The sequence below is a fragment of the Trachemys scripta genome, chromosome 3 (genome assembly GCF_013100865.1).
Source record: "Trachemys scripta elegans isolate TJP31775 chromosome 3, CAS_Tse_1.0, whole genome shotgun sequence".
NCBI lineage: Eukaryota > Metazoa > Chordata > Testudines > Emydidae > Trachemys > Trachemys scripta.
The window spans coordinates 153988083-154007276 of NC_048300.1; the positions used below are offsets into that span (position 1 = coordinate 153988083).

The 19194-nt window shown below is 40.8% G+C and overlaps 1 long non-coding RNA gene across 1 annotated transcript in view; it reads right to left on the reverse strand.

Moving 5' to 3' along the window:
• Nucleotides 1–1816: 1816 nt before the first annotated feature.
• Nucleotides 1817–19194, reverse strand: part of LOC117875200 — a 101726-nt gene continuing 84348 nt past the window's right edge. Inside the window, exons 2-3 of the long non-coding RNA XR_004645208.1 lie at nt 3217–3311; nt 1817–2113 (exon numbers count right to left, since the gene is read on the reverse strand). This is a non-coding gene — a long non-coding RNA (uncharacterized LOC117875200). The remainder of the gene's footprint in view (nt 2114–3216; nt 3312–19194) is intronic.

Sequence of the window (19194 nt, forward strand, 5' to 3'; positions counted from 1 at the left end):
TAAAAACCTCGTTGAAAGGGTTAGTGAATGAAGTTGAAGGGCCCAGAGAAAGGGGGACCTTGTTAGCAGGATACTCAAGGGACCCCAAGCCACAAGGGGTGCATAGGAGGTGGTAGACCCACCGACATCCAGAAATATACAGTTTATTCTGGGTATTATGTAGAATAGTTGCATGTTACATGTCCAGGTGTTACTGTGAAAGAAACTGAAGAAATAGTAACAAACTAATCTAATTGCCTATACATTTTATGTAAAAGTGAGGGGCAACATGACAATAACAGACAGGAATCTCTAGAATTCTTTGCTGCAGACAGAGCAGTGTTATTCAGCATACTCACAATGTTAGAGACTTGTTCAGCATGATGAAAGGGTTTGACATATGTATGTATTTATATGGTGAATTTCTGTTTGATTTTTCCATTAAAGGGACACTAACAATTAGTCTCTAGGTGGCTATGTAAAATAATAAGGGAATCAAAAATAATGCCAGGGAAATTAGGGAAACAAACATTGAAAGAAATCAAGAGATTTAAAAAAAAATTCAAAACTAATATTTTTTCATACTTGGAGAGTATGAAAGAGCTTTCAACTTGTCAAATCCATGTGTGCTAGGATTGGAATTTCAAGCATGTCCTGTACTTTTATATTCTTGAACAATACTCTTTTTGTTTGAATAAAAAAGGGCTTGTTTCTTTTATTTTGTCTATGACTAATGTTATTTGAAGAGGCCTAAATTACATGTTGGAATCCAGTAAATTGGAGTCTGTAATCCAAAATGTTGGTTATTAGACAGTGAAATATGATTATAATTGCAGACTTAGTTGGAACCATAGATTGATATTTAGATTATATTATGAAAATTTTAGAAGATTGTGATTCAAATATATCTTTTAAAAATATTAAACCCACCCAATTCTTCTTTAAAGTTAAAAAAAAATCAGCTATGCAAAAATCAGTCATCTGTATTAATATAGTTCAGCAAGAGCATCTCTTAGTATTGTTAATGTAATGGTCAGGCATTTCATATCTCTAATAGTTCTAAAGATGTTAGAATTATCGAGCTCCCCTTGCTGCTTTTTAATTTTTTTTTTTATCCTGCATGTGAACATAGATTAAACGAATTATAAGATCCATGATGGATTGATTTTTTTTTTCACATTCCTAATTTAGAAGCTAAAACTTTCTGTCACAGTTGAGGTTGAAAATTATAGCTGAGATAATAGAGGTCTGAGTCCACTGGAAGTTAAAAAGGAAAAAGTTGCCCCTCAAATGTCAAGGCACCTTGTGGTCCAGGATGATTAAAACTAAACTGTTTGCTATATGAATCCCAAGGTGCTGCTATATCTCAGCTACCATGACATTTAGCCGGTGACTTTTCATAGCTTGTTAATAATGTATAGCTGTCCCAATATAAATTTGCAGTGACAGAACTGGCCTGTTATAGTGGAGCAGTTAACTAGATTTATTCTGGACAGGAAATGCAGGAAAAAATCATGACTAATGTAAAAAAAAAAAAAGATTGTTCATTTACAAGACTATTTTATTCAAGACAGTGACTGAAGATTGGTACTTTTTGCTGTGATCTATTGTTGTGTCCACAGTCCTAATTATCTGTCAGTGAAATATTTTCCAAATGGTACCTCACTCATCAAGATTAATACATGTGCAGATAAATATATGTCCTAAACAAATTGATAGTGTATAGTGGTCAATAAAGCTCATTGATTTTATTTGACAATGAATCCAATAAACAAGTAATGGTTATAGCATAGATGCTGTCTAATAAGTGCAATTGCTGTTAATTACTTTTCCCGAATACATTCAGTACATAGCTGTGTTGTGGGAAGCCAGTTTTTAAGACTGCAGCCTTAAACCTGACAGATATACAAATTATTCATAAGCTATGAAATGTCAGAAGATAGATGAAGAGAGAGGGGGAGAAAAGGGTACAGATAAAAAATAGAGACAAAGAACAATGGGTTAGAGCAGGATATGGATTAGTGTTGCAGTGAAAAGTTAGTTTGACATTTGGATAGTTGCAGATCTTCTCTGGAATTGAAAAAAAAAATCACTCCATCAGAAAACAGTTGAGAAGCTTCATCCATCTCCATTCCTACATGAGAAGAGCTATAATTATTACAAATCTAAGCTCTTTTTTTTCATCTCCCCTTCCCCCAGAAAATAACAAATGCAACCCTCAAGTATTAGATCACTGATAAATCAATTTAAAAAAAAATGCCTTGTATTTTACTGTCCTGTGTGTGCCAGGACTCTAGAATAACCTTAAATTATAATGTCATCAGCTGAAACAGAGAACAATATCATGGTTACAAGTGCATGTATCAGAGGCATCCCAGCGCACAAGATAAATAAGATTTACAGAAAAAAATCACCATCAGCTAAACAAAGCACTGCATTTAATAAAACACAATATATATATAATATAACTATATAGTTTTGGAAAGCACAGATACTTTCAGTCATTTGATTGGTGATGCGTAAATACTTCTCCATTTTTAAAATATAACTTATAATCTTGATTTACAGTTCATACCCCATATTGTATATATTTATTTAATGGTTTAGAGGAGTTTTGCATAGGATGTCTTAAGTTTTAATGGAAATCTTTATCCAGTAATTTTGGGGTTTCAGCTGCTTGCCCATCCCCTAAACAGAAATGAGACACAACACAATCAAAACACCAGTATCGGCAGTAACCACAAAATATCAGTGAATAACTCCAATGACCATTGAATAACTCCAGTGACCTGTGAATAAGTCCTTTGGAAACCTTCACAAGTTTAGAAGACTTGCTTTGAAAATTCAATGAAGTTCTGTTAACCACCTCTCTGCCACATCATCCCATCACTTATGTGGGGATTCAGCTAATCATCTGAGTGCAGATGTATTTTCTGGCTAGATAAATAACTAAGGCTTTTTTGATGGGATCTTTTGAACTCTTTAAGAAATGAGTCAGTTAATATTTTTTTTATTCAGTTTCATTTTAAGGAATAATTTAATTATGGGGCAATTCGGACTTCTCTACAGTTGCCTTTTTGATCTGTAACAAAACCACCAGTACATATTAGTTGACAAGCAAACAGTATTGATTTTGCCACTAGTGTTGCAATTGTTTTGTAGATTGTACCATTGTTGTGACTTTTTCTTTAGTTTCTTTTACAGTCTTAAGTGCTACACGGATATATTCTCTTTTACCAGGAGATGAGGAAAGATGAACTTGTGAATGACTGATGGCAGTCTGGATGCTGGGAAATCTGAGTCCTAGTCTTGCTGTGCCTCAGTTGTCCAGCCTGTAAAGTACAAAAAATACTTACACAATAGACATGCTGTGAGGTTTGTTTCATCAATGTTTGTAAAGTGCTCTGAGAGTCTCTGTTAAAGATGTTGTGTAACTGTAGTTGTTATTAGCTAGCTATATTGCTGTAGCGCTCAAAACATAGGAATGCATGTTGCCTCCCAAAAGAGCTTATACTCGGAAGAGACTCCACCCCAATAAATACATAAATAAAATTAGTTAATTAGAAATTAAGTGTGGGAGGAAACAGTATAAAACACCCACACAGAGTTATCAGGGTGCTAATAGATTCATGTCATATTATTTCTCTCTCTAGCTCTCTGTTTATTTATCCCAAAACTTAATTTTAGGGTTTATCTTTGTTGTTTTTGAGGGAGACATTATTTGAAGAGGCAACTATAGCTGATCTGCTCAGTAATAGTGACCATAACATAATTAAATGTAACATTGTTGGAGAGGGGGATAATACCCCTCACTACAGTAACATTTAACTTTAAACAGGGGAACACACAGAATTGACATGTTTCAGAGTAGCAGCCGTGTTAGTCTGTATCCGCAAAAAGAACAGGAGTACTTGTGGCACCTTAGAGACTAACAAATTTATTAGAGCATAAGCTTTCATGGACTACAGCCCACTTCTTCGGATGTAGTCCACGAAAGCTTATGCTCTAATACATTTGTTAGTCTCTAAGGTGCCACAAGTACTCCTGTTCTTTTTACACAGAATTGAGGATACTTGTAGGATGGAAATTAAAAGGAAATGCCACAAGGATTAAATGCCTGCAAACAGCGTGGGGTCTATTTAAAAATACTATGATAGAGGCTGAGACTAAATGTATACCACAAATCAAAAAAGACAATAGCAAGGCCAAAAGAATGCCAGTATGGCTGATCAGCAGAGAAATGGAGGCCGTAAGAGGCATCCTTTAACATTTGGAAGTCAAAATCTAGTGTGGATATTTGGAAGGAGCACAAACTCTACAAGGCTGAGTTTAAAAGTATAATAAGTCAGGCCCAGAAAGAATTTGAGAATCAACTTACTAAAGACCAAAATCTAACAACAAGATTTTTTTTAATTACCTCAGAAGCAGGAAGCCTGTCAATCAGGCAGTAAGGCCACTAGACAGCAAAGGTGCTATAGAAGCACTCTAGCAAGACAAGGTCATTGCAATAAATTAAATGAATTCTTTGTATCAGTATTCACTGCAGAGGATGTGGGGGAGATACCAACATCAGAGCTATTCTGTTTGGGCAACAAATCTAAAGTACTGGCCCACGTTGAAGTGTCAGTAGCAGATGTTTTGGAACAAATTGATAAGTTAAACAATAATAAGTCACCAGGACCAGTTGGTATTCACCCAAGGGTTCTGAAGGAGCTCAATCATTAAATGTCAGAACTACTAATTCTAGTGTATAACCTATTGCTGAAACAAGCTTCCATACCACATAACTGGAAGGTAGCTAATGTTATCCCAATTTTTAAAAAGGGCTCCAGAGGTGATCCTCACAATTACAAGCCAGAAAGCCTAACTTCAGTACCCGGTAAATTGATAGAAACTATAGTAAAGAACAGAATTATCAGCCACAGAGATGAACATCATTTGTTTGGGAAGAATCAACATGACTTTTTTGAAGGAAAGTTGTGCCTCGCCAATCTATTAAAATGGTTTGAGGGGACCCATAATTATGGAGCTAAGAGTGATCCAGTCAATATAATGTACTTGGATTGTCAGCCTTTGGACAAGGTCCTTCATCAAAGGCTCCAAAGGAACCTAAGTAATCATAGGCTAAGAGGGAAGGTCCTCTCATGCATGGATCAGTAGCTGGTTAAAAGAGAGGAAACAAAGGGTAGGGATAAAGCAGTTTTCACAATGGAGAGTGGTAAACAGCAGGGTCCCCCAAGGATCTATAATGGGACTGTGCTGTTCGAGGTATTCATTAACAATATGGAAAAAGGAGTGAACAGTGAAGTGGCAAATTTGAAGATGATACAAAGTTATTCAACTCCAAAGCTGACTGTGAAGAGTTACAGAGGAATCTCTCAAAACTGGGTGACTTCACAACAAAATGGCAAATGAAATTCAACATTGATAATGGCAAAGTAGTGCACATTGAAAAAAATAATCCCAACTACACATACGTAATGATGGGTTCTGAATTAGTTGTCATCATTAAAGGAGGGGGTGTTGAACTAAGGATAGATAGTTCTCTAAAGATTCAGCTCAATGCACAGCAGCAGTCAAAAAGGCATACAGAATGTTAGAAACTGCTAAAAAAGGGATAGAAAATAAAACAGAAAATATCATAATGCAACTATATAAATCTGTGGGATAGCCACACTTTAAATACTCAAAAAAAACAGGAGTACTTGTGGCTGTACCCAGTTCTGGTCGCCCCATCTCAAAAAAGATATAGTGGAACTTGAAATGGTTCACAGAAGGGCACCAAAGATGATAAAGGGTATGGAATGGATTCAGTCTGAGGAGAGACTAAAAAGATTGTCTCTTTCCTAAGATGAACATCCCTAATTAAGGGGGTATATGATAGAGGTCTATGAAATCCTGAATTCTGTGGAAAAAGTGATTAGAGAAGTGTTATCTACCCTTCCCCAAGTACAAAAAAACAGGGCTCACCCAATTAAATTAATAAACAGCACATTTAATACAAATGAGAGGAAATAGTTTTTCACAGCGCTCACAATTCATCTGTGGAACTCATTGCCACGGGATGTTGTAACAGCGAAAAGTATAACAGAGTTCAAAAATAACTAGATAAGTTCATGGATGATAGATCCATCAAGATGTTCAGGGATGTAACCTCATGCTCAGGAAACCATAAACCTCTGACTGCCAGAATCTGGAAGGTGTAGACAGGGGTGCATTTCTTCAAATTGCCCTATTATGTACACTCCTCCTGAAACTCCGATCACTGTCAAAGACAGGATCTGGGCTAGATGTACCATTGGTCTGATCTTGTATGGCAGGTCTCATGTTCTTATGAGGGGGAAAAGGAGTGGTGGAAAGGGATTGTTGGAGCAAGAGTGGAGGTCGGTGGGTAAAGAGAGAATGGAAAGGAAGGAGAGAGAAAGGAGGATGGGCAGGGAGAGTGAGGATGAGTATCTGAAGGGGGACCAAAAATCAATGGCAGTACAGCAAAGGAAAGATAAAGGAATGATGATGTCAGGAAGCTGTGAAGTCTGCTGCCATTCCCCTCAAGGTATGGGAGGAAGGGAAGCCAGTTCTGTCAGTGCCACAGGTCTCTTTGTGCCCAGTGGGAGCCAAGCGGGCTGGAAGGTCCGTACATACCCCTTTGTGCTAGCTGCTTTTGGAAAGGAACCTCAAAGATCTGGAGATTTTCAGAGGCTGTCCCTAACAAACTCCCCCAGTAGCTTCTGTCACTCCATGTGTGGAGGGAGAGGCCACTGGCTTAGTTGCATGGCTATCTCTGGGTGCAAAATATTAATTATTTATCATTTATTATTATTTATTATTTTATCACACATTACAATTTATTATATTTTATTACTAAGATGTTCTTGGCTTGCACAATGGATCAGGAGGCTGTCGGAAGTAGAAGAGGATGTTACTGACTTTATCAGATCATCCTTTCTGTCTTCTCTATCTGTGTGGAGGGAAAATCAATCCTGTCCCTTAAAATGTGGATCAAGTGAGCTTGCCAACACATGCTATTTTCTTCTCTGATAAACATTTCACTGGTTTTGCAGTCTGTAGACAGGTTAGCAACAAATGTTATGGCAGCAGTATCTTTTCCATTTCAGTTTGAATTTTTAAGGCATGATATACAGATACCAGACCTGCTAAATGGGAATACATGCATTAAACCTTAGTCCTCATCTCTGACTGTGTAACTAGTTCAAATGGAAGGAACATGCTATTGAAATGTGCAGTATGATTGTAGTGGGTAAAGGTGAAGATAACATCTGTCTTGCCTCTCTTGGGTGTAAACTAATTAAGGTGATGGAATATAATTGGTTAAATAACCATGTTACAGTATGTTAGGATTGGTTAGTTAAATTTCAGTAAAATGATTGGTTAAGGTATAGCTAAGCAGAACTCAAGTTTTATTATATAGTCTGCAGTCAATCAGGAAGTGGTGGGGGGATGGGAACAGGGGTGGGGGAATTGGGATCATGTTTTGCTAAGGGGAGGGAATGGGAACAGGAACAGGGACATAGACAAAACTCTGTGGTGTCAGAACTAGGAAGAAAACTCGAATCATGCTTGCTGGAAGTCACCCCAATAAACATCAAATTGTTTGCGCCTTTGGACTTCGGGTATTGTTGCTCTCTGTTCATGCGAGAAGGACCAGGAAAGTGAGATGGTGAAGGAATAAGCCCCCTAACAGATGTATTGTCTGATATAATTAATACTTGTATTAGAGACTTGAGATAAGCCATACCCTAAATTACTGCAACAACTGCTGCAATAGTTTGCTAAAACTGTATGTAAAGTAAATATGACCCACACATATTAATAATGAATTTGTTCCTGCTTCCATTGAAGTTTATGGCAATGGACACTTTGATGTCATTTGGTGCAATGCAGGATTACCGTCATCTGTATTTTGGAACTGAGTATGGCAGCTAGAGTAAAAATAGTTGATTATTCTAACAGAGATACTGCAAATCTGACTGAACTACAGATCTATAAAGATGTGAACATGAATTTCCTTCAGCCTTTTGGAAATCAGTTTATTACTCTTCAGTTCCAGGAGTGCAAAGCAGTCTAAAAGATGGCTTAAATGGCCAATTTAGATTTTATTTGCATGTGATAATCTTCTAATTGGCAATAGCTGGTGCAGCCTGCCCTACACAAGCACTCTGGAGCAATACTGGTGTACACCTTTAATTCCCAGCAGCTGGAACAGCCAAATTCAAATTACAGCGGTCTTGATATGCTGATGGTGGAAATAGTCCCCAGACAGCCCTAGTTTTGGAAGGATCATAAAAGTGATGTAAAGACATCTAGCCTCACCATTTTAGATCTTACATCAAGACAAGTGAAAGCAACAGAATAAGGACAATGAACTTCAAAAAAACAGATTTTATCAAACTCAGAACTGCTAAGTAAAGTCTCATGGGAAGAAAATCTACGCTAATGGAGTTCAGGACAGCTAGCAGTTTGTCAAGGAGACAGTATTATGGGTCAACAAAGTGATGCAGTTGTGAAAAAAGCTAATTATCATTCTGTGATGTATTACCAGGTGTGTTGTATGTTAGACATGGGAGGTATTTGTCCCACTCTAGTTGACACTGGTGAGGCCTCAGTTGGAATACCATCTGCAATTCTGGGTGCCACCCTTTAGGAAAGATGTGGCTAACTTGGAGAGCGAGAGCAACAAAAATGATAAAAGGTTTAGTAAACCTTACCTATGAGGAAAATTTTTAAAAATTGGTCAAGTTGAGTCTTGAGAAAAGGAGACTGAATGCGGAGCAGATAATAGTCTTCAAATATGTTAAGTCCTATTATAAAGAGTATGGTAATCAATTGTTATCCATATTGAGTGAAGGTAGAACAAGAAGTAATGGGCTTAATCTGCCGCAAGGGAGATTTGGGTTAGATGTAAGGAAAAGCTTTCTAGTTATAAGGGTAGTTAAGTTCAAATATAGGCTTCCAAGGGACATTGTAGAAGCCCCATCCCTGGAAGTTTTTAAGAACAGGTTAGACAAACACCTATCAAGGATAGGATAGGTTTACTTGATTCTGCCTCAGTGCAGAGGTTGGACTTGCTGACATCACAAGGTGCTTTCTAGACCTACATTTCTATGATTCTATAAGTTCTAGTCCTCAGTGTCTGAACTAAGATTTTCTTGCTTGGTTCTGCAATAAAGTCATGTATTCATGAATTCATATTCTGTTGTAGATATGACCATGAAATCACAAAACCAACTTGACTAAATTCTTCCCTTGGATGCATGTACACATTTCCCTTTTATTCAAGTGGAAATTGTGCACTGCAGTGTCAAAGGGGAAATGAGTTATGTGATTGAAAACCTATTGAAACACAAAGGATTGTGAAAAACTCTTTTACGCCAGTTTGTCTGACAGTTTCTGCTTCTGTGGAAGTACCTGTTTAACTTTAAAAATCACAAAAGACAAAAAACAAACAAACACACACTGATGTTCTTACAACTTTTTACCTGGGTTATCTGTGATGATTTTTTTAGATTAAAATACCATTGAAACAACTGGCTAATTTCTCCTAAGAGGAAAAACTGAACTTCTTAGAAAAAATTACACAGTAACTATATGAAGTGTCTGTGCATTAACATTTAATAATTATTATTAGTATTAGCATTTACTCCATATCCTCAGTCTCTTTTTAAAAAATAATAATCATAACTATTTATACTCCTCGAAAGAGTACTGTCACAGGGACTCAATCTGTCCAGCAGTGGGTGCCCCCATTTCCCCAGTGCGGGTTGATACAGCCTGATACACAGTCGTCGAGATTCCCTACTCAGTCAAGCGATCACAATCAGGAACTCCAGACCCCTGAGGGGGGCAGAGCTAACAATAAGTCTATAGCACATGAGCCTCCTAGCTGGGGCAAGTAATAGCAGTTTGGGGGCTCTGACCCCCTGAGTGGGGCAGAGGAAACAATCAGTCTATATCAGGCCTAGTGGCAAGTGTGGGGAAGGAGGGAAGGAAACCCTACTCCACCGGGTTATGATCCAGGACCCTATTAAGAGTTCAAGCCTCAGCTCCTAAACGTTCCTTGAGTCACTTCCCACCATAAAATCAGTCTTGGGCACCTCCTCAGCTGGCAGCAGCTCAGCATCCCCATCAGTCTCCGTGGTCGACTGGGCCTCCACAGCGTAATCAGGGTCCACAGCCTGGAGGGTCAACACTTCCTTTGTAGAAGCCTCAACACGCATTCTTCCTCCTCCTCAGCCAGTCCCTACTGAGCTGGGCTCCCTCCTTTTATCTTTCCCATCACCTGGAGCATGTGCAGCAGGAGCAAGAGGGCATGGTCTCCTTGGCCCACAGAGATTGGTCATCCCCTGTTGGCCCAGTGTGGGATTGATAAATCCCATCACATACTCTCCCCCTCAACTTAGGACCCAATGGTGGTTCTCCCTCATCTTCCTCCCATCCCACTCAGGAAAAGAAGTCAGCATTTGCATGTGCCTGGCCCAGGCGGTGAAGTTCCTTGAACTCTAGGGCCGGAGGGAGAGGTACCATCTCATAATCCTGGTGTTATCGAGTGGGTCCATCAAAGGGACACATGATCCATGATGAGTTGGAATCAGTTTCCCAACAGATAATAACATAGGGATTCAGTTGCCCATTTCACTGCTAGTACCTCTTTTTCTATTGTTGAGTATCTTGTTTCCTGGGGAAATAACTTCCTATATAGGTAGACTATCAGGTGTTCTTCCCCATCATGCTCCTGGAATAGCACTGCAACAAGTCCCACCCCTGAGGCATCCGTCTGGAGCATAAACCACTTCAAGACATCCGGGTGCAATAGGACTGGTTCTTGACTCAACCAGTCCTTCAGGGTTTGGAAAGTGTGTTCGCAGTTCCTCGACCACTGTACCCTCTTGGGCTGGGAGTTTTTTGTCTGGTCCATAAGGGACACTGCTAGGATGGCAAATTCAGGCACAAAGTCCTTATAATAACCAGCCAGTGGTTCGGCATCCCTGTCAGTCTCTGTGGTTGGCTGGTCCTCCACAGTGTAGTCAGGGTCCACAGCATCAGCAGTCTGGAGGGTCAGCACTTCCTCTGCAGGAATCTGCAACATACATCCTTCCTCCTCCTCAACCAGTCCTGAGTAAGCTGGGATGCCTCCTTTTATCTGTGCCTTGCACCTGGAGCATATGCAGCAGGGGCAATGTACCCACCATGATTCTGCAGAAAAGGACCTGGGGATTACAGTGGATGAGATGCTGAATATGTGCCCTTGTTACCAAGAAGGCTAACGGAATATTGGGCTGCATTAGTAGGAGCATTGCCAGCAGATCGAGGGAAGTGATTATTCCCCTCTATTCGGCACTGGTGAGACCACATCTGGAGTATTGCATCCAGTTTTGGGCCCCCAACTACAGAAAGGATGTGGACAAATTGGAGAGAGTCCAGCGGAGGGCAACGAAAATGATCAGGGGGCTGGGGCACATGACTTACGAGGAGAGGCTGAAGGAACTGGGCTTATTTAGTCTGCAGAAGAGAAGAGTGAGGTGGGATTTGATAGCAACCTTCAACTACCTGAAGGGGTTCCAAAGAGGATAGAGCTCAGCTGTTCTCAGTGGTGGCAAATGACAGAACTAGGAGCAATGGTCTCAAGTTGGAGTGGGGGAGGTCTAGGTTGGGTATTAGGAAACTCTGTTTCACTGGGAGGGTGGTGAAGCACTGGAATGGATTACTTAGGGAGGTAGTGGAATCTCCATCCTTAGATGTTTTTAAGGCCCGGCTTGACAAAGCCCTGGATGGGATGATTTAGTTGGTGTTGGTCCTGCTTTGAGCAGGGGGTTGGACACTTGGACTAGATGACCTCCTGAGGTCTCTTCCAACCCTAACCTTCTCTGATTCTATGATTCTACAATTGGTCAGCCCCCATTGGCCCAGTGCTGGGTTGATACACCCCATCACAAGTACATTAAAAATAACTTACAAAAGTGGAGGAGGAAAGAGAACTGTTCTAGAATTAGAACCGAAGTTGTAAAATGTTATGTTTTAATTTCCCTTTTACATAATACTCTATATATCAAAAGTATTATGTCATCAGAATGAATTTCTGAAGTAGAATATCTAAATTATGCTTATATATTACTAATATTTCTAAATGTTCAGTATTTTGATTCACTAAAACTTGTCTTGCATTTGTTCTCGGCTGTGCTGCTTATAAAATGTTATAGACTTTAATGCTGCCAGTTCCAAAGCAACGCATTTCATAGCCATAGCCAGCCACGGGGGCTGGGGGAAGGGATGACCTGGCCTGCATATATGCAGAGCTCATCTCTTCCTCTCCCCACCACTCGCGTGTGGTTGGAAGCAACTTATCCTTTCCTGCCCGCACAGTGTCAAAAGGCAGCTAACACCTCCAGGCTGCTGCTGGCCACCAATATAACCAGCCACCTCCTGTTCTTGGGCTACAGCGTGGGCAGCAAGGAGTTAAGCCCTAAGGATGCATTGTGCACCAGGACCCTGGAAACCTGATTTCAGGGGCTTCAGCGAAACTGGCCAGAGAGGTGGCTCAGCAGAAGAGGTGCCTTGGGGACAGCGGGGAGGACCTGGGTGGAAAGTAGGCAAAGAGAGCGCTAAGTCACTGCCCCGGGGTCTGCTGTGGAGCCTGCAGGTTCGGGACATGAACAGACTGGAAATCGCTGCCTCTCCCCCCCCCCCCCCCCCCCCCCCCAATCACTCTAGAGCTTAGCTTCCCCATGTCAGCACTGTGTGGGGCTTTGGCATATCAGGGCTCGGCTCCTGGCCAGCGCCCCGGGCCAGAGGGTCTTGGGTTTTCCCTCGGGTGCCAGCCCAGCCAGAGGCAGTGCGGGGAGGAAGGAGCCTGCCAGCTGGGCTGCTGGTGAGCTGAGCACTCCCACCAGGGGCTGGTTCTCTGCACAGCGCTGGGAGTAGAAAGTGCCTCGCTGTGGGAGGATATGGAGGAGCAGCGGGGCTGTGGGGTGAAGGGGCAAAGCAGGAAGAGGACAGACAGAGGGGAACCATGTAAAGGGCCGATGGGTGGGCCACAGAGGCAACATGTAACTGACCACTACCTGGCACCTGCCTGCACTGACTGGCCACCGCAGGTTGCAGTGTGCAGCCAGTGCTGACCAGAAACGGGACAGATGGTGGAATCCTGCTGGCCGAGAGCTGGCCTTACGTGCTGCATCTTTGCCCCACCACAAGCCTTGCACACCCACCCCCATCCTCGGCCTCTGGACCCTCCACTCACCACTGGGGGGTGGCTGGCTGGCCAGCAGGGACCCAGCCAGCAGCTGGACCTGCCAGACAGAAAATACAGGACAATTAGCCCGTTTTAAAGAAAAAGTTGGGACACCTACCAGAGGGCTTTAATATGGGACTGTCCCTTTAAAAACAGGGTATATGGTCACCATAGTCATGAGGTCATTAAACACCACACTAGACCCAAGTAAGTATCTGGTGTTTTGGGGAAAGGTTTGTTTTTAAAAGCTAATAAAGCTGCAGATTTTCACTTTGAAACCCTCCCTGGTTGTGAACTTTATTCTCCTGCCTATCCTCATCAGTGGAATATTTTGTCCTGGTACTATATGTGCCTGCAATAAATTAAGGCAACAGTTCCTGTTAATGACTGACAGGAGGTAAGTGCATTGTATCAGTTCAGCATTTGCTGGAGGATGGGAGGGAACAGAAAAATCAGAAATAACCAGCAGAAAGAAAAGGGCTTTCTGGTCATTACTGTGATCACTAGATTAGATTCTAAACATATTTTGAACAAGAAATGAACAATGAACTTTTGCTTCATTTTAGTACTGAAACATCAAATCTCATGTTGGCAGCATTTGTAAGTTAAAAATCTCAAACTTTTCTCATTAAATAAGATGTAGCCATTACTTTTGCTAAAGCCAGATGTGCATATTTATTTCTAAAAGCATTATTTTTTATTAAATATTAATCAGTATACAGTATTTCAATCAGTCCTGGCATGATGAAATTCTTCACCTATAGATGACTCTTTTATTAAAATCTCCCCACATAAACATCATCCCAGTGCTGAGCCACTGAAAGAATTATATTTCCTTTATAAATTACAGAGCTCTTATGACCTGAGTTGCTCATAAAAAAATATTTTCAAAAAGGATTTGAGCTAACTGTGCAAATCATGTTAAAATTAGTTTATCACTGGAGCTGAATTTTGTATTTCTACTTATAGTTGCTAATTATAAAATTTAATATTACAAAGAATGATCACATTGTAATGTGCAGTTTGCTAAAGTGGGCTGGGGTTAGAACAGTTAATTAGCATTTTTGTAAGCCCAATTGAAGACACTGAAAATCTAGAAAGAAAGAAAGAATCAGAATGTAAACAATACCAAAGACATTTCTTAAATTTAAATACTCTAATGTATTAGTTATGAGTTGATTTTCTTTTCCAGAGAATTGCAGACAGAATTACTCTTCTGATTTTGGCCAGTGTGAAGGTTCTGTGTCTAATTCTCTTTTTGACATTATGGCCAGGACTAAGTGCAATCTTGTTTTAATATTGGATACATGATACATATCATGAATATATCCCACACTTACAAGGGGATGAACTTGTTAATCTGACAGTCTTTTCCCCCCCCCCCCCATCTCTAATGTCTATATTACTAAAATGTCACAAATTTACTATTTGCTGTTTTGGGGCTATTATTCAATAGCGTAATTTAGAGCAATCACTGTGAAAAAGCCAACATTTCCCAACAAATGCAACACAGGACAGTTATTTTCTGTTCTAGCTGTAAGGGAAAACTGTGGCATGTTACATACCTCAGTGTAGAAATGCTGGATTTTTAAATGCAACCACAGTAAATCAGTTTTGAAACAGGATTTGTACAACCTTAAATTTGGGCTAATTTTGCCTTAGATAAGGAAGCTGCATCAGTATTTGCAGTATGCCCTATAATTCTTTTGGAGAATACCAAAAGGGGTAAATTTACCTGCTTATCTAAAAGTATGGCCACTGTCTAATACAGATTTGTATGATCAGGGAAACTTTGTAAACAAGTGTGGAAACTTAGCACACTATTTAGGTCTAATACAAAAACGTGATACCAAATGCATTGTACCAGACTTTTTTAAAAAAATGTCTTGGTTACATCTCTTTTTCATGCTAATATGACTAAATAGCTGAAGAAGTTCTTCCATATTAACAAGGGATTATGTTTCCTATCAGCCTCCCCCTCACTGCACTTCCCCTTCCCCTGACCTGGTAAATGGAAAATTTCTGAACCAGAAAGTGTCTGGGGTATGTTTGGGAGTGGGAACCATATGGCAGTAGGAAGCTACAGACAAACCCTAGGAACTGTAGATAAAGCCTCATGTGGAATGAGCTGTGAGTGCCAGACATGACAGCTGGGTGCAAGTCTGGGTGGGACTTATTGGGGAGGAGCAGTGGCTGGGCAGGGAACCAGTGCAAAGGGGCCCAATGAGAGAGAGAGAGAGAGAATGACTGAGCCTGACTTGAATACCCATAAATGCTTTTTTGTTTGAATAGAGACTGGGCTGGAGAGGGCAACCAGGCATTAAGCCTGAAGAGCCCTGACTCTCAATTGGACTGTTCCAGGGACCCAAACAAGAACTGCTGTTGCTGATTTTGAACTGTAACTGCTTCATTCTCTGTACATACATACAGTATTTGAAACATTTCCCCTTTCTTGCTAGCCCTAGTAAAAATCTTTCCCCTTGACAAGTGTCTGAGTGGTTATTGGAACCAACCAGGGCTAGTGTCTACAAGGCCTAGCTGTTGAAGCACCTATGGTTCTCTGAGATGCAGTACATCAGGCATGCTACTGGCAGCCTATGGGGTTGGGGTACTGAATATCCCCAATAATTACAATAACTTTATTAGCACTTTCAGGAAATGGGCATTTTATTCCAACTGCAAGATGGTTGATTTCAGGAAGGCTTCTAATAATAAAGGTACACTCTCTCTTGTGATTTGCAAACACTCAGGGCAAATGTATTTAATTCTAGCTGTTTTGCAACTGACCAGAATCATTTCGTAGTGCAGCTCCCACTCTGTGATTATTGGACAGTATTCATACACAGTTATGCTATCTAATCACAAGTAAATTGAACACTGTGTACTATAACATTAATAAGAAAATGTCTAACAAGACTTTTGTTTTGGCATTAAGTAGCCTTTAAATTAAATGATTGTCTAATTTAACAACCAAAGAAAGAAAAATGGTTTTCTGTGCACACTGATTTCTGTGGAATTTGATTTTCAGGGCATCTGAGTGTTTTCATGGGTGTATATATATATATATTTTTTTATTTTTTTTCCATCTGAGTTGGGTGAATGAGGGCAAATTGTGTTTGCTTATTATATGTTTTCTACTTTTATTCCACATAATAATGTGGCTGATGTGCTTTTAAAAGTGTAAAATTTACAGGTTTATCAAAGATTCTTCTCTTTCCTTCTCCAACATTAGGCACTCGTGTACAAATTATAGCTGTAAAATTACGTTCATAAAACCATATTTAGGCACCTGAATAAGTGACTTGATTTTTAGAGATGCTGAGTACAATTAATTTTAATGAGAATGGCATAACAGATTTTGCTAGTCCTAAGAGACCAAAAGTTCATTTATTGTTAAGCATTTGTGATCTTTCATTCATTTTACAGACTATTAATCCAAGAACTGGTAAATCACATATCAGTACTTCCCAATCAATGATGGTTTAGACATGAGGGCTTTACAAAAACAGAAGCTTGCCTAGTCTCAGGTTTCTTTGTGAACCTGAAACTTATCTAGGTTCACACATTGATGTATGCAGTGTTGTTGTAGCCATTTAGATCCCAGGATATCAGGGAGGCAACAATTGGTCCTGTGGTGCTGGCAGACCAGGTGCCAGCTCATGCCAAAGCCCAAGGTCAATTCACTTGTGTATTAGTAAGATCAAAGTAATTGTTAAATGTATAAGAGCGTATTTGGAGTTTCAACTTCAATTATTGTCACTTATCCATATTAAATTTAACAGCAAACATTTACAAGTGTTTACTTTTGTAACTAAATAACCCATCAAAGGAGAAAGAAGCCTTGTAGAATGCAAATGAAGAACTTTAACAGTTAAGTGCTAATTTCTAAACAAGTGGTCATTGTGTGTGACATTGGGAGGTCAAAGAATCTAAAAGCATTCCTCACTCACTGTCAGCAAAGGAAAAGCCCACATGGGGAGAGACACTGTCAGCTTGTTTTCTGTCAGAAGAAGCTTCAGGAATGGACTGAAGGAAAGATCCTTCATCTCTGTACTGTTTGGATTCTAACAGGGCAGAATAATTGAATGAGAAGATGAAGATCCCCAGAGTTATTCTGGGTAGCCCTGAGAGAATTTTGGGAAACTGTAAGATTACTGCATCTCTGCTACCATTCCGAATTATAGACAGTGACTCACCTGTACATATATTTTACCCGCTTTAACCTCTCAATAACTCTCACTTCCTTTTTGTAGCTAATAAACCTTAACTTAATTTACTATAGAATTGGCTCCCAGCATTGTCTTTGATGTAAGATCTAGAATACCAATTGATCTGGGGTAAGTGGCTGGTCACTTGGGACTGAAAGCAACCTAAATGTGATGTGATCTTTGGTATAAGTGACCACTGTCTGGACAGCAAGATAAACTGGAGCATCTAAGGGGACTGTCTGTGACTCCATGGTAAGACTGGTATTGTGATCCAGGAATTCATGTGTGGTACTGGCTTGGTGAAATCTAATTTAGAAACACCACCGGTTTGGAGTGTCTGCCCTGTTTCTGACAGTCTGCCTTGAGGTAGGCACTCACAGTTGAGAGTCACTACAGACTGTGTGACAGGTCCTATCTCACTCACCTTGTCTCTTCCTGGACCTAGGCAAGCCTGTGTCCAAGCTAGCAACCATCTCCAACTCCCTTCTATATGGCTCCTGTTCCTAAAGAGAAGCAAGGATGGGAGAGCAGTGCTTTTGGGTCTTTGAACAACCATTAAACTGTTCTTTCTCCACTGGCGCCTTTTGCAATCCTTCCCTCTCCCGCCCTTTCTCCCTAGCTCACATGGCCCAGGGACTATTGCTACCAAAGTGCTAGTCAAGAAATGCCCAGACACAGGGGCACAGTGACTGCTCCTTAAAATCTTTCCTATAGCTTCTGCTGCTACATGCATGACAATGGTTTATGGAATTTCAATAAAATCATTGATTTACAGCAATATGTTGCTCAGGGACCATGTCAGGGTGGAGTGGAATGGGGTGGGAGCCAGCTTCAAGTATGTATTACTAGAGCAAGATGGGAAATTTCCAGGGAGTGGGGGCAGAAAGGGAGGTGTCCATTGTAAAAAACATACAAACCTTGTGTTCTGGTTCCTGCAGCAACTCTGGGTCCTCTTCAGTATTGACTCCCTCAACCGGGTCTGCTGAATAGAGGTGTAGAATCACATGCTCCTCTTTCCGTGGGTCTCCCCAGGCTTCCTTGGTGCCCTGCCCCTCATCAGCATCCCATCATATTATGAGACCAGTGGGGTTGAGGAGGAACTCATGAGTCACTTCAGGCTCTGAATTTTCAGCCCAGGAGAGCACCCCGTCTAGTTCATCGTAGCATGGGACTGTGTGAGGCTCTGTCCCAGAGTTACTGTTTTGAGTACATCACACTCTGGTATGGAGCCTCAGGAGCTTCATATGCTCCTGGAACTGGGACAGAGTCTCATGAATGCCAGCCTCCTTCAGCCTCTGTGAAATCTCCCGGAAGAGCTGTATGTTCCTGCCAGTCTGGGCAAAGTTATGGAGGATGGTGAACTCTGACCACACATTGATGAGCACTTGCATGTGTTCCAGAGATGAGATGGCAGCTCTTAGAACATGCGTTCCCCATTAACTGTTCAGAAGTGCTCAGCACATGTCCTCTGGCAGGGGTTCTTTATACGTTTGGGTAAGGTTCAGACAGCAAAGTGTTCAATGCATTATGGGAGTGGCCCTGGAGGACTGTTGATACTCATGACCTCGTATACATGCCTTGCTCCCATCCACACTGCATTGCAGAAGAGTACAGGGCTACGCCACAGTAGAGGTGTGTATATACCCACACTCCTCATGCATGCTATGTTACTCGCTGTGTGCTCTCCTTCAGGAACGTGCTTCAAGGCTTCAGATGTGGGCAGTTGGAGGTTATGGCACAACAATGCACATGTAACCTTGA